The sequence below is a fragment of the Hyaena hyaena genome, unplaced genomic scaffold (genome assembly GCF_003009895.1).
Source record: "Hyaena hyaena isolate Hyena2069 unplaced genomic scaffold, ASM300989v1 scaffold_283, whole genome shotgun sequence".
NCBI lineage: Eukaryota > Metazoa > Chordata > Mammalia > Carnivora > Hyaenidae > Hyaena > Hyaena hyaena.
In genome coordinates, this window is record NW_024080916.1 from 1,016,325 (window position 1) to 1,027,583 (window position 11,259).

Sequence of the window (11,259 nt, forward strand, 5' to 3'; positions counted from 1 at the left end):
TAGTATGAGCATTGTCAATATTTCCATTCTTTTAAGTAGTATAGCTAGGAATTGTCACATATCATCCAATAGCAAAGCTTTTCTCCAAACCTCACAAAACTTGCTCAATCACCTTTGCATACATAGTATTTTATAAAAGTCATGTAATGCTTATCAAATGGTGTTATACCCAGATCGCAGTGGATCCGTGCTGTGAGCCCTGAGCAAAGGCAGAGTAGGGTTTTTATGGGGTTTGTGACGGGGGAGTTACAGAAGTTGTGGCAGGGGAACAGTGATCCAATCATAATTATTCAACATTATTGACAGCAGGTTTAACCATACACATTGTATAGAGTATTCATTAATTATGGCGGGATCCAATTACAACATTTAGAGTACCTTTAAATTCAACCAATCACAGAGCGAGCCTAGGGTCTTGTTCGGCGACTAACAGGTTAACTTTAACATTAGGTAACAGGGTCCTATCTATAGTTTCTATCTCTAGGCCTCTCAGTAATGTGGAGGGTGGTCGCTGGCCTTTCCTGATTGGGTGTTGCAAGGGTGGTTTCTCCTGCCTTGGCCAATGTGTAACTGCCTGATAGTTTCGGGGAAGCTGAAACTTAGGCCTTCTAGTTTAGAGGGGAAACTTAAAGCCTGTCATGGAGTCAGTTTGGTTTAGACTTGTGTCCTTACAATGGTTGTCTATATGTGTATCATCAGCATCTATCATGGTACTGGACCTATAATAAGTGTCTAATATTACTGGAAAAAAAAAAAAAAAAGAATGACCATGGATATAAATGCACAAAATGATGGGAATCTTGTGAAGAAAAAAATTATTATTCTAAACGTTTGCAAATGTACTGTTATATCTACATCTACTGTCATTTTTTATTCAACCATGTAAAAATCCAGATTATTTGAAATTACATAGCCTGATTAATGGCAAGGACAAATTTTCATATAATTTTTGTATATTTACATATTAGTAATTTATTTGCCTCTATCAATGGACTTCAAGTTCTTTGGCTTACTAATTTTTAAATTCCCACGCTTTGTGATATAGTAAAAGATCAATAAATATATGTTTATGTGAAAGAAAAAAGGAATGTAGATAATAACCAATGTATATTAAAATATATATTATCATAAATATAACTATAGACAATTGAATTCTATAGATAAAGGATATGAGTCTTAATCCACAGTATTTCCTTTGTATGTCAAATATTATAGCTTTCTTTTTGGTTAAATTCTTTTATATTGATATGAAAATTATATTGTATAAAATCACTTTAAAACATTTGCTGATAGTAGTGCCTGGCTGGCTCAGTCAGTAGAACACATGACTCTTGATTTTGGGGTCATGAGTTCAAATCCCACGTTGGATGCAGAAATTACTAAAATTATTTTGCTGATAAACTGGTATTATTCTTTTCTCCTCAGTATACATCCATATATATATATATATATTTTTTTTTAATGTTTTATTTACTTCTGAGAGAGAGAGACAGCGTGAGCAGAGGAGGGTCAGAGAGAGAGGGAGACATAGAATCTGAAACAGGCTCCAGGCTCTGAGCTAGCTGTAAGCACAGAGCCCAACATGGGGATCGAACCCACGAACTGTGATATCATGACCTGAGCTGAAGTCGGATGCTTAATCGACGGAGCCACCCAGGTGCCCCTACATCCTTCTTTGTATTATGAAAATTAACTGTTAGAACTGTCTCAAAAATATTATATAATAGTCCAATCTTCCACAAGTCATTGACTTTATAAAATCATCTATAAGAGATGTGCTTAAATATACTGATTTATAGTAGTGAGTCTGACAGAGAGTCATTAGGGAAGATTAGCAGTGGATTTATTTTCTGAACTTGCTTTCTCTGAGAAATAGGTGAGAGATCTTTTTAAATTATGAGAAAACTATAATCTTAGAACACTGTAATATACATTTTTTTTAAAACTCTGGATCTTTGAAGCATTACTGAATTGACAGATCTGCTTTGAAACTGCCCCTCCGATAACTGGAACACTTGAATTTTCTGACCAACAGCAAATATGAAAAACGAAAGAGGAAAAAAATGTAAAGTTCATCAGAAATGAGATCACAGAGACGTCTCTTCTGGTAAGCAATAAAACACTACAAATATATGCAAACACATATATTAAAAGTCTATTAAAACTGTTGTCTTTTATTATATTTAAGTAAATATAATAAGTATAACAAAATATTTAGTTATAGTCTGTAAATTTATACAGTTAATAAAAGGTTATGGGTGCCTAAGTTTTTTGAGAGACTACTAAAATAATTAGCAAATTTTAAAAATGATTTATTTTATTTTTTATTTTTAGAAATATTTTGTTTATTACATTATTGATAATTCTAAAGTGGGTTTTAACGGATCCTTAGTATTGATAATTGGAAAAATTTACTTAGCTATGCTTAATGTTTAAAAAATTAGTGATTCATCACTCACATACAACATTGCTCATTACAGAAAGTGTCTTCCTTAATACCTATCACACATCTAACCATCCCCCCACCAACCTACCCTCCAACAACTCTGTTCTCTATAGTTAAGAGTCTGTTTTTATGGTTTGCCTCTCTTTTTCCCCCTATATTTGTATGTTTTATTTCTTAAATTCTACATTTGAGTGAAATTATATGGTATTTATCTCTTATTTCGCTTAGCATAATACTCTCCAGCTCCATCCATGTTATTGCAAATGGCAAGATTTCATTTTTGTTGATGACTGAGTAATATTCCATTGTATATACATGTCACATGTGCTTTATCTGTGTGGTATCAGTCCATGGACATTTGGGCTCTTTCCATAATTTGGCTATTGTTGATCACAGTGCTATTAATATCATGGTGCATAAATCCCTTTGAATCAGTATTTTTGTATCTTTGGTCAAATACCTAGTAGTGCAATTTGCTAGGTCATAGGATAGTTCTATTATTAACTTTTTGAGGAACCTCCATACTGTTTTTCCAGAATGGCTGCACCAGTTTGCATTCCCACCAATAGTGCAAGAGGGTTCCCCTTTCTCTGCATCCTCGCTAACATCCATTGTTTCTTGTGCTGTTAATTTTGGCCAATCTGACAGGTATAATGGATATCTCATTATAGCTTTGATTTGCATTTCCCTGATGCTGACCCATTTTATCATGTGTCTCTTGGCCATATGTATGTCTTCTTTGGAAAAATGTCTATTCATGTCTTCCGCCTATTTTTTCCAAAATTGAGAGCTGGACACTTAACCAACTGAGCCACCCAGGTACCCCTTTCTACCCATTATTTTTTTTTTACATTTTTAAAATATTTATTTATTTATTTTGTGTGTGAGATAGAGAAAGCATGACTGGGGGAGGGTCAAAGAGAGAGAAAGAGAGAGAATCCCAAGCAGACTCCACACTATTAGTGCAGAGCCCGACACAGGGCTTGAGCTCACGAACAGTGAGATCATAACCTGAGCCCCAACCAAGAGCTGGACGATTAACTGACTGAGCCACCCATCCATCCCCCTTTCTGCCCATTTTTAACTGGATTATTTGTTTTTTGGGTGCTGAGTTTGATAAGTTCTTTATATTTTGCATACTAGCCCTTTATCGGATATGTCCTTTGCAAATATCTTCTCCCATTCCAAAGGTTGCCTTTTATTTCTGTTGATTGTTTCCTTTACTGTGAAGAAGCTTTTTATCTTGATGAAGCCCCAGTAGTTTATTTGTACTTTAGTTTCCTTTGCCTCAGCAGACCTATCTAGTAAGAAGTTGCTTCCACCAATGTCAAAGAGGTTGCTGTCTGTGCTCTTCTGTAGAATTTTTATGGCTTCCCATCTCAAAATTAGGTCTTTCATCCATTTTGAATTCATTTTTATGTGTGGTGTAAGAAAGTGGTCCAGCTTCATTCTTTTGCATATTGCTGTCCAATTTTTCCAACATCATTTGTTAAGGAGACTTTTTTTTTCCACTGGATATTCCCGCTTTGTCAAAGATGAGTTGACTATATAGTTGTGGGTCCATTTCTGGGTTTTCTTTTTAGTAAAGTTGCAGGATACAAAATCAATAAACAGAAATCTGTTGCATTTCTACACACCATTAATGAAATAGTAGAAAGAAAAATCAAGGAAACAGTCACATTTACAATTGTACCAAAAACTGTAAGATATCTAGGTATAAGCCTAACTGAAGAGATAAAGATCTGTACTCTAAAAGCTATCAAACACTTATGAAAGAGTTCGAAGATGACACAGAGAAATGGAAAACCATTCCTTGCTCATGTATGGGAAGGAATTTTTAAAAATTTTATTTGTTAAACATTTTAACAAAACAAATTTTGTTAAAATGTCTGTACTACCCAAAGCAATCTACACATTTAATGCAATATCTATCAAAATGCCACCAGCAGTTATCACTGAGCTAGAACAAACAATCCTAAAATTTGTATAGAACCACACACACACACACACACACAAACCCCAAATAGCCAAAATGATCTTGAAAAGCAAAGCTGGAGGCATCACAATCCAAGCTGCAGGCATCCACAATTTCAAGTTATATTACAAACCTTTAGAGATCAAGACAGCATGGTATTGGCACAAAAACAGACACATAGATTAATGGATTAATTTAGATTTAAATGCTACATTATATGAAGGCAAGATATTTTCATGGTGGTTTTTAAAATGACTATCATCATTTTATATTCTTTCACTTCCTAAAATTACTGAAAAAATTCTATAGATAATATTTGATAAAGTCTTGAATAGTAGATTATTTGCCATTTCAGAAAAAAAGACTGTTTCAATAAACCAATTTCTCCTTAATATACAACTATGTTAAGACAGATTTTATTTAGGTAGCAAAATTCTAATAAGCAATTCATATTGGTAGCAACGTTCCATTTTGGGATGGTCTAGGCAAAGCATCCAGTTTACATTTCAATAAATTTATATTGGCACATGGAATAAATGTGGAAATAGTCCCTGTTGTTGGCTTACTGCCTCAAGCTTAACTCTGAAAACAATACAAAAGAAAAAGAGGGAAAGAAGCATTCTAAAAAACTGATACTAAGCTCAGAAACCATTCTGGCAAGAAAGAAAATACAGTCTGAACCAGGCAGTACTACAGTCTGAGGATATTTTGAACGCAGTTTTTGTGCATTTTGTACTGTTTCTCTCCATATTACCTTGGGTGTGGTAATGTGTTCCTGTTTGACCTTTTGACACTATATTACAAAAACCAGTTATTATAGCCAAGATTACCCAGGTTTTTTTTGGAATAACATCAAGAGAGTACCAGTACCAAAATCTGGTCAGGAAGAGAATAAGATACAGGTAGACCAGATATATTAGAAAACTCCTTCCATCCCTTCGTCTCCCTTCCATCCTTGTATTCCCAGGGCCAGGAGTTTCAAATCAAAAGAGATTATCACCTTGGATTGCTATAGTCCACATTCAAAGTCTAAACTTTTTGAAGTTTAAGAGAGTATTGTGAGAATGGAATTTCAGAGTTCTCTGAAGGACGAAATAACAACTTAGTGTGGTAGTAATGTGAGTACTTCACTATCTATAGTATTCTTCACCCAGGTCATAACCTTCAACTTTCCTCATAGACAGGGTACAAATCATAGTGTGGACAGTATTCTCTCCTAAGAACCCTACTCAGTATCATCTTTTTTGCCTCTAAAAATTTGTTTTTATTATTTTTTAATATAATGTATTGTCAAATTGGTTTCCATACAGCATGCAATGCCTATCCCAACAAGTGCCTTCTTCAATGCCCATCACTCAGTTTCCCCTCTCCCCCACCTCCCATCAACCCTCAGTTTGTTCTCAGTATTTAAGAGTCTCTTATGATTTGCCTCCCTCTCTGTAACTTTTTTTTTTACCCCTTCCCCACGGTCTTCTGTTAAGTTTCTCAAGAGCCACATATAAGTGATATATCAAAGGGAAATTAAGTTCCTGGACAAAAAGATTACACATATATTTTATATCACTGCTATGGAATGTGACAATAAACAGAAATGTGTATACTGTAAAAAGAGAGTAAACAGTGCAGAAAGTTCAAGAATAATAACCACTCTCAGGTACATGGGAGGCTCAGTCAGTTAAGGGTCTGACTCTTGATTTTGTCTCATGTCATAATCTCTCAGTTTGTGGGAAGCCCTGTGCTGGGATTCTCTCTCTCTCTCCCAATCTCTCTGCCCTTCCTCTGCTTGCTCTGTCTCTGTGTGTGTGTCTCTCTCTCTTTCTCAAAATAAACAAATGTTAAAAAAAGAATAATAATCACTCTCAATGAAGGGGAAGATTTAGCAACTAGTAATATGAATTAGGTGTTAGTGATATGAATTAAAGATCATGAAGTTCCAAAGAACAAGATGGCAATAACTAGTATGAAAAGTGTAACAATGAAAGTTTTATATATAGATGAGATTATGTCTGTTTTCAACTTTGAAAAGTAAACTATTTGCAATAAAAAAGCAGAAAAATAGAAAAATCAATGACTTTTCTTGAATATATCAGAGAACTAAGAACATAGGGCAAACTGTCACTTTAAATCTGGAAAGGCAGTTGAATCTAGAGAGGCATAGCCAAGACCTACTTATTTAGAGCAGAAACTGGTAGGAACATTTCAGTACTAATTTTAATGAATTGCAGTAGCCTGATGAGTGAGTGACAGCATGACAAACTTTTTAAAGCTTCAGTCTTGGGGGAAACACACATGTTTCTGGACTGCCCCTTCCAGAACCCTAGGAGATCTCAAAGATCTCTTCACTGTCATGACAAAGAGAAAAGAGAAGCCTAGATCCTTTCCATAACAAAGGCCTACTTTTCAGGAGAAAAGTCTGCTAGAGCCTTATCCCAACTGAGGAAATAGAATTCCTCTGACTCTAAGTCCTCTAGCCTTCATGTCACACCTGCAAAGGGGGAAAAAAAGAAAAGATCACAGTCAAGATTACTTGAGGACTTCAAGTAAACTGATTATAATTCTGCCTCCAGAGAGGATAATAGAAACCGGGAGGAACAAAGCTATGCCAGTTGAGAAACAATTTGGAGGTAATCTCTCCAAAGCACAGGCCACCAAAAGACTGAGATTTAAAAAAAAATTTTAACTTTTATTTATCTTTGAGAAATAGAGAGAGAGCATGAGTGGGGGAAGAGCAAAGAGAGAGGGAGACACAGATCCTGAAGCAGGCTCCAGGGTCTGAGTTGTCTGCCTGATGCAGGGCTTGAACACACAAACCATGAGATCATGACCTGAGCTGAAGTTAGACACTTAACCAACTTAGCCACCCACATGCCCCAAGACTGAGATTTAATGAAAAGATTATACAATACTCTCTCTCTTCTACATAACACCATATCACACTAAAATAATAAATAGTACCCTCTCATCTGTAAATAGTGAAAGTTTTGCTTCTTACATAAGAATTTGGGTGTATTTTTTTTTTCATGTCTGATTGCCGTGGCTAACACTTCCAGTACTATGTTGAATGAAGGTGGTGAAAGTCAACATCCTTGTCTTGTTCCTGAGCTCAGAGAAAAAGCTCTCAGTTTTTCTTTTCTTTTTTTTTTTTAATGTTTATTTATTTCTGAAAGAGAGAGAGAGAGACAGACAGAGTGAGAGCAAGGGATGGGCAGAGAGAGGGAGACAAAGAATTGGAACAAGGCTCCAGGCTCTCAGCTGTCAGCACAGAGCCTGGTGTTGGGCTCCAACTCACAGACCATGAAATTATAACCTGAGCTGAAGTCAGGCGCTTATCTGACTGAGCCACCAAGGTACACCATCTGTTTTTCACTGTTGAGTAAAATGTTAGCTGTGGATTTCTCATATAAGGACTTTATTATGTTGAGGTATATTCTCTCTAAAGCTACTTTGTTGAGAGTTTTTATCATGAATGACGTTCTACTTTGTCACATGATTTTTCTGCATCTATTGAGATGATCATATGGTTTTTATTTTTTCTTAGTGAATGTGATGTTCCATATTGATTGATTCGCAAATCCTGAACCACCTATGAATCCCTGGGATAAGTCAAACTTGACCATGGTGAATTATTTTTTTAATGTATTGTTGGATTGGGTTTGCTAATATTTTGTTGCAGATTTTTTTTTAATTGGTAGCACTAGGATTTATTAAGCTGTGCCTTAGGAAAGAGGCTCACTCACGGTGCTCTTAATGTATAAAGCCAGGGCAAGCTGCCAATTCTTCTTAAGCAATGACAGTAGGATCCGGACAGCTAAGTGGATGTTTACATAAGCTCATCATCTATCATCTTCATGGGGACAACAGCCACTGCCAGACACAACACCTTCTTTATCTTGAATTTGATCATGGACTTCACTTTCACATGAGCCACCATTTTCTCATTGTAGAGCATCAAGGAAGGAATTTGCCAGCCTCATTAATGCCTGGGCCCAGGATCCATGGGGTCTGCTTGATCAGAGATTCTGAAGCAAAAAAGCCATCATACTTCTGGGCCAGCTTCTTGACCAATTTCTTACTTTGTTGAGTTACTTCAACACCTCAATGTCTACGTGGGACATTATCTACATGGATCAAGGCCAAGCCACAACCTTGGCCTCATTATAGGGCTGTAGGTCCCCCAGAAAAATCATCTCCAAAAAGTTCCAGCACTAGTTCCAATATAGGACTTCCCACACCACTATGTAGAGAGTGTCACAGGAGACTTTGCTGGACATAGTGACTGGAGCCAAAATAACTGGAAAAGAGATTTGTTGAGAATATTTTGCATCTATGCTCATCAGAGATATTGACATCCAATATCGTTGTAGTGTCTCTATCTAGATTTGGTATCAAGGTAATGTTGATCTCATAGAATCAATCTTAAAACTTTCCTTCCTCTTCTATATTTTGAGTAATTTGAGAAAAACAGGCATTAACTCTTTTATTTTTTTATTTTTATTTTAAGTAGGCTCCACAGCCAATGTGGGGCTTGAACTCACAACACTGAGATTAAAAATCACATGTTCTACAGACTGAGAAAGGCAGGCACCCTGATGTTAAAACCTTTTTAAAATGTCTGATAGAATTTAACTGTGAAGACATCTGGTCCTAGACTGATTTGTTAGAAATTTTTTTGATTGCTGATTCAATTTCATTGCTAGCAACTTCTCTGTTCAAATTTTCTATTTTTCCCTGATTCAGTTTTAGAAAGTTATAGGTTTCTAAGAATTGATCCCTTTCTTCTAGGTTGTCCAATTTGTTGGCATATGATTTTTTTAGAACATTCACTTGCAATCCTTTGTATTTTTATGGTGTCATTTATTATTTCACTTTGACATATCTGGTTTTGACATTCATTCTTTCATTTCTGGTTTTGTTTATTTGAGACCTTTCTCTTTTCTTCTTTCTGTTCCTAGATAAAAGTTTATTAATTTGGGGGTGCCTGGGTGTCTCAGTCAGTTAAGTGTCCGACTCTTGATTTAAGTTCAGGTCATGATCTCATGGTCCAAGCACTGGCAGTGTTGAACCTGCCTGGGATTCTTTCTCTCTCCCTCTCTTGCCCCTCCCTTGGTTGCAGGCATGCTCCCTCTTCAAAATAAATAAATAAATTTAAAATCTATATCAATTTTGTTTATCTTTTCAAGAACCAACTCCTGGTTTCCTTGTTTTATTCTATTGTTTTCTAACTTCTTCAGGTGTAAGGTTATATTGCTTATTTGAGATTTTTCTGGTTTCTTGAGGTAAGTCTACATGGCTAAGACTTCCCTCTTAACACCACTTTTGCTGCATCCCAAAGATTTTGAAACACTGCTTTCATTTTCACTTTTATTTTTGTATTTTTAAATTTCCCCTTTGATTTATTGATGAGACCCACTCATTCTTTAGTGACGTGTTATTTAACTTCCCTGTATTTAGGTTCTTTCTAGATTTTTTCTTGTGATTCACTTCTAGTTTCATATCATTGTGGCTAGAAAAGATGCATGATACTATTTCAGTCATTTTTAATTTACTGAGACTTATTTTGTGGAACAACACATGATCTATTCTGGAGAATGTTTCATGTATGCTTGAAAATAATGTATAATCCACTGCTTTTTAATGGAATGTTCTGAATATATGTTTGATCCATCTAGTCTAATGTGTCACTCAATTCCACTGTTTCCTTATTGATTTTCTGCAAGGAACATAATTCATTGATGTAAATGGGGTGTTAAGTCCCCTACTATTATTGCAGTACTGTCAATTCCTTCCTTTAGGTCTGTTAATAATTGCTTTATGTATTTAGGTGTCCTGCCCAAAAATTACTAGCCTGATTAGTGAATTCAGTAAACTTGAAGGATATAAAATCAATATAGAGAAATCTGCTACATATCTATACACTAATAATGAAATATAAAAAAGAAATTAAGAAAACAATCCTATTTAAAAATTTCACCAAAAAAATAACAAAATACCTAGAAATAAACTTAACCAGGGAGGTGAAAGACCTATACTACAAAAACACCGATGAAAGAAATTGAAGATAATGTGAATAAATGGAAAAATATTCCATGCTTATGGCTTAGAAAATCACTTACATTGGACTGTTAAAATGCTCATTCTTCTCAAAGCAATCATGGAATTAATGTGATTCCTAATAAAATACCAACAACATTTTTCACAGAACTAAAACAAAGAATACTGAAATACTGAGCCATAAAAGACCCAAAATAGCCAGAGTAATCTGGAGAAAGAAGAAGAAAGCTGGAGCTACTACAATTCATTACAAGATATGCTACACAGTTGTAGTAATCAGAACAATATGAACAATATGATGGGTTCCTGGGTAGCTCAGTCAGTTAAGTGTCAGACTCTGGATCTCAGCTCTCGTCTGATCACAGGGTTGTGAATCCAGGCCTTGCTTTGGGCCCCATGCTGGCTATGAAGCCTACTTAAAAACAAACAAACAAACAAACAACAGCAACAACAATGGTATGATAATGGCACGAATAGAAAGCCCAGAAATAAATCCACAATTATATGGTTAATTAATCTGTAACAAAGGAGGTAAGAATAAATAATGGGGAAAAGATATGCTCCTTAAAAAATGGTGCTGGGAAAACTGGACAGCTATAGGCAAAAGAATGAAACTGGATCACCCTCTTACGCCATATACAAAAATTAAACTCAAATGGATTATAGACCTAAATGTAAGATCTGAAACCATAAAACTCCTAGAAGAAAATACAGGAAGTAATTTCTTTGACATCAGCCATAGAAACATTTTTATAAATATGTTTTCTGAGGCAAGGGAAATAAAAGC

General features: G+C 35.4%; 1 pseudogene; it reads right to left on the reverse strand.

Moving 5' to 3' along the window:
• Positions 1-8,137: 8,137 nt before the first annotated feature.
• Positions 8,138-8,692, reverse strand: LOC120241462 (annotated as a pseudogene).
• Positions 8,693-11,259: the final 2,567 nt, after the last annotated feature.